General features: G+C 51.6%; 1 protein-coding gene across 2 annotated transcripts in view; it reads right to left on the reverse strand.

The window, feature by feature from the left end:
- USP44 (ubiquitin specific peptidase 44) overlaps positions 1-4,918 on the reverse strand; it is a 51,130-nt gene extending 46,212 nt beyond the window's left edge. The window contains exon 1 of one of the 2 annotated variants that reach the window (XM_060195567.1): positions 4,752-4,918. The gene's annotated coding sequence lies outside the window, so the exon portion shown is untranslated. Of the gene's footprint in view, positions 1-1,710; positions 1,753-4,751 lie in introns of those variants that run through there. The other variant, XM_007523190.2, reaches the window with a different exon arrangement.
- Positions 4,919-5,442: the final 524 nt, after the last annotated feature.

The raw sequence follows: 5,442 nt of genomic DNA on the forward strand, positions 1-5,442 counted from the left end.
GCAAATGATGCCTTTCACTTTTCTTTTTCAGGGGAGGAGGGAGGAGGGAGGAGGGAGGAGGGAGAGGGAGAGGGACGGGGTAGGGAAGGTATGGGGAAGAGAGGGGCGGGGAGGGCTACAGGGAAAGGAGGAGGGGAGAGGGTGATGGGGGAGGAAGGAGGGAGGGGAGCGGAGCGGAGGGGAGGGAGGCCCATGGGGGATGGGGCGGCAGCGGCTCTCCGGCGGCGTCCCATCCGGGTCGGGATCCCGCCCGGGCTTCCCTCGCCGACACCGCGCCCCCGCCCCCGCCCCCGTCGCCCCGGCCCCGCCCCCGTCGCCCCGGCCCCGCCCCCTGTCGCCCCGGCCCCGCCCCCTGTCGCCCCGGGCCCGGCCGTCCGTGGACGCGGCTGCAGCAGGTGCGGGGGGCGAGCGACCGGGAGCGACGGGGGCGGCTCCTCAGCCCGCGGCCTCGGCCCTCAGACGCTCCGGAGCGCGGGTCACCCCCGTCGGAGCCTCCGCCTCCCCTCGGGTCGCCTCACTCCCTCGCCTCCCACGGCTGCCGGGGACGCGCCACCTCGCAGCATCTTCCTTCCTTCCACCCATCCATCCATCCTTCCAGTCATCCTTCCACCCATCCATCCTTCCAGTCATCCTTCCATCCATCCATCCTTCCATCTATCCATCCTTCCAGTCATCCTTCCTTCCATCCATCCTTCCATCTATCCTTCCAGTCATCCTTCCACCCATCCATCCTTCCAGTCATCCTTCCATCCATCCATCCTTCCATCCATCCATCCTTCCAGTCATCCTTCCTTCCTTCCATCCATCCTTCCATCTATCCTTCCAGTCATCCTTCCACCCATCCATCCATCCTTCCAGTCATCCTTCCACCCATCCATCCATCCATCCTTCCATCCATCCTTCCAGTCATCCTTCCACCCATCCATCCATCCTTCCATCCATCCTTCCAGTCATCCTTCCATCCATCCTTCCAGTCATCCTTCCACCCATCCATCCATCCATCCTTCCAGTCATCCTTCCATCCATCCTTCCAGTCATCCTTCCACCCATCCATCCATCCATCCTTCCAGTCATCCTTCCATCCATCCATCCATCCATCCTTCCAGTCATCCATCCATCCTTCCAGTCATCCTTCCATCCATCCTTCCAGTCATCCTTCCACCCATCCATCCATTCTTCCATCCATCCTTCCAGTCATCCTTCCACCCATCCATCCATCCAGTCATCCTTCCATCCATCCTTCCAGTCATCCTTCCACCCATCCATCCATCCAGTCATCCTTCCATCCATCCTTCCAGTCATCCTTCCACCCATCCATCCATCCATCCTTCCACCCATCCTTCCAGTCATCCTTCCACCCATCCATCCATCCTTCCAGTCATCCTTCCACCCATCCATCCATCCTTCCACCCATCCATCCATCCTTCCAGTCATCCTTCCATCTCTCGGGCAGGACGCCAGCCAAGCGCCACGCGACCCACCGAAACTTTCCTGAGGCGCCGCCGCCGCCAGGCTCGCTCCCCGCAGTGCGTCCGCAGCGGCCCCGCTCCGCTCCGCTCCCTCCCTCAGGAGCCCGCAGCGCCCAGCTTGGCGGGAAAGACGCCGCCAGGTGCCTCTCGGCCCGGGGCGCTTTCCGTCTCGACGTCCGCCCCTCAGGGAGCCCCGCTTCGCCAACCGCCGCAGCCCCGCGCGACCCTCACGCACACTCACCAGCCGGCGCCGCGCCGGGGCGGCCATCTTAGCGCTCGCCCCCATTCCCGCCCGGTGCGGCGGCCACCGCGGCGGCCGCGGGGATGGACGTGACGTCAGCGGTGACGCCCGGCAGGCCCCGCCCCTGGCCCCTGGCCCCGCCCCCTGCGCCTCAGCCGCCGCGGCTGCCGCTGCTGCTCGTCGCGGCGACTGTGGACGGCCTCGCGGGGCCGGGAGCGGCGTCTGGGCCGCGGAGCTCCCCTTTCCCTCGGTGGCGAGTGTGTCCGCGCGAATGGACGGCGGGCCGCAGGCGGCTGATGCTCCTCGGCAGACATGGTAGCGCTGCCCCCCCCCGCCCTGAGGTAGCCGCGACTCCTCCCTTCAAGTGCGTTTCCTCAGGCCCGCAGTCGGGCGGGTAAATGCAATAATGAAAAATACTGAGAATCAAAATCCATAAAATGAGAAGCCGCCGGAGAAAGAGGGTTTCACGGGTCCGCAAAGAACTCCTCCTCCTCCGACGACGACCCATTTACCTTCCCCTGAAAACGATCACATTTAGACAGCGACGTCCATTCAGAGGAGAAAAAACAAAACAAACCAAAAAAAAAAAAAAAAACACAAAACAAGCCGCAGAGCATCGGGGAGGAAGAAAAGCTGGAGAGGACGACGAAAAGCCTCCGGGTCCACGGAGGGCCGCCCACCGGCGTTTAGCCGCCGCCGCCGCCGCCGCCGCCGCCGCGCTCGGCCCTCAGCCTGAGGGAGAGAAAAGGCTCTGGGCGGCGAGCGCCGGCCAGTCGCGGGACGGACGGACGGACTGACGGGCGGGCGGGCGGGCGGGCGGGCGAGCGACGTTCCCGGCCTGTCAGAGCCTGGCGGGTGCCGCATGTGTGTGACTGAGGTGCCGCCGAGCACGAGGCACAGTTCGCGTAGACGGCGGTCAGCAGCCCCGCGGCGGCGGAGTCGTGTGCAAAGGCAGGACGCGCACAAACGCGCGCACCACAGCGCGCCGGCCGGCCGGCCGGGTCTCCGGTGACCTGAGGGGAAGGAAAATGCTGTCTGCGCCCAGGGAAATGGCTCACATCCTGCCTGTCAGCCATGGCAGCTGTTCTGTAGCTAACCGTGGCAAGCATCTCCAACAGCTGGACTTACGGGAAAAAAAAAAATATATATATATATATATATTTTATATACCCAATACTATGTCCATGAAGATGACACTGTCAAAAATAGAGGCATATGCACACGAAGTTTAAAGACCAGGGAGGACCGTGTGTGGTTTTCTGACTTCTAAATAAATGCATACTAACATGCTAACCCTTTTTCCAATTTTTGGCCCCAGAGCATTCCTCCCACTCAACACTTCACAAACTTGGCATCTTTTCCACTGACCTTCGTTTCTGAAGTGCACTCAATGTATTCAGTGAGAGCATCTCTTAACCGGAAGTATTTCATCTGATTAAATATTTCTGACACACAATACCATACTCCCTGCAACTAACCGAAAGCGAACTATAAACAAAGGTGAAAATCCTTGCGCTCCCTTTTTAATGTCACAGAACCCTTCTGGAAGGTTGTTTCGTAAACTTACCACTTCTAATCATACTAAATTCAACTTTCAGAAATTGAAGGGTTTTTAACCTGAGACTCGGGCAATTCAGAAGGCTGTTCATCTCAATGTTATTTCGAATAGTGAAAGCCAGAAACATCCTAATTCTTCAGCACTGTGGAAAAGGTTAGGTTCATCTGATATAATCTTAGGACATTTTGTAGTTATAAAAATCTTGTTTAAAATATTATGTGAAGGATATGTAAATCAACTCAACTTTATATACCATTTACGTCTTTCCAAGAGGTTCCTTCTTCCTAAATTACTTTATTGGTATTACACTCTCCCGTTTTATTATAGTTTATTATATTGGACTGGGATGACACCAGACCCAAGAGCAGTCATTTGTAGGAAATCTTGATAAAGCTTTACCCAAACACTTTACAAGGTGAAAAAGAGGTTGAGGTGCACTGAGTAATGGTCTAAAGACACAATGAGAAAGCAAACAGTGGACATCAGGCAACTAGAGCTACAAGGGAGCAGGAGCCATGGCTACATCCGAGGGAGGATCTAGGAAGCAACTTAGTTCAAGGGTAGTAGCAGTAGCAGGGGGTCTTAACAAGATTGTGAATAGATCTGTTTGGAATTCATGATCTACAATAACTATAAAAGTGAAAACTAAAAACAAGATGTGAAGCTGTATCTATCACATTTTGAATTATGTATGTGTAAGTCATTCACACTGGGTAACACTTGGAAACAATATATCAACATTTTAATAGAGTTGATAAGATTAAATGTGATTTTCCTAAATTCTCTATAATGATCATTAAACTCTTTTAAAGGAGTTTATCAGGATGAATTCCTTCACTAGTCAAGACTTCAAGTCAAAAATTGACTAGCAGGCTTAAGACTGGAAATTTCATGAGAGTATAAATAGTTTCGAGGAAATGAAAGCATACAGGCTCATCTTGTAAGGACCAAAGTACTTTAAATGAATAAAAAAAGGCGAAATGGGAAAAAGCCAAAGTAAGAGAAAGCTGAGTAAGGCACAGGTACTGAACAGAGTGCCCTCAATAAAATGTCTTGAATACAAATATAAATAGGAAGAGGTGCTGGGTCGAGAAGGACATATATATATATATATATTTTTTTTTGCAGGCTATTATTGTGTTAGTAATTAGAGCATAGTAATGAGATAGCCTGAAGTATAAACTTTTATTTGTACTTGTTACTACTCTCTATTCAGCTTTGAAAATTGTCTTAACGCCCATTTTATTCCAGGTCTAAATAAACTAGGCCTACATTATGGCATGTCTAGCTTTGTTTCCTGAGCCACAGGACCTCTCTTCTGCGGTATCATTTTGGGGTAGCCGTCATAATCATTCTTCTCATGTAAGTTTCTCATTTGTTCTACACCCATTTCATTGAATTTTGGCTTTTTAGCTTAAGGACAACAAAAACAAAATGGTTTCCTTCCCTACCCACGTTCATCAACTGACTTTTACAGACTTACCTATTATATCCTTAAAATTGGTTTTTCCCCCAAGTCCGCTTTCATTCTTCTAGGAAGTCGATCTCCCACACTTAAAGATATTTCCCACCTTTAAATCTGGGCAGATGTTTATCTCCAAAGAAGAAGGCCCTCCCAACTTTCACTCTAGCAAATCATTACAATCAACCTCTTTCAGAGCTGGCCTAAGCTCTCACCTCCGGGAAATTGCTTTCCTAGTAACAACTGGCCTTCCAAATACCCATCCCCCACTCCCACTAGTACATTATTATGCAGTCACTGCTTTTGTTCTGAGTTCCAGGGTTGGTTCCCTCTTTTTTGATTGTAACCTCTTTAGGGGTAAGGACTGTGCACTTGCTCTATTTGTATACCTCTCCACAGCTTTTAATACAATGCAGGGCCGAAATACTCTGAAAATGCTTAATGAGTGAGCATAATTGGAAGTTCCCTAGCATAATATGGGGATTGTGGAAATAATGTGTAGGGGTTTCCCCAGTTTCCACACTTCCCCTTTTAGGGAAAATGCAATTTGCCCTTATCCCAATGTAAGAAAAGTTTCCTAAATAAGATTGAAGTTAATGCCTCTGCTACCTCAATTATGATGCCATGTCCAACTTCTTCTCAAGTCGTACAACACTATCTGGTTTTATCTATCCTAAGAAGAGAGTGGATGTGTTAAAGACAAGACACTGCA

The sequence above is a fragment of the Erinaceus europaeus genome, chromosome 7 (assembly GCF_950295315.1).
Source record: "Erinaceus europaeus chromosome 7, mEriEur2.1, whole genome shotgun sequence".
NCBI classification, from domain to species: domain Eukaryota; kingdom Metazoa; phylum Chordata; class Mammalia; order Eulipotyphla; family Erinaceidae; genus Erinaceus; species Erinaceus europaeus.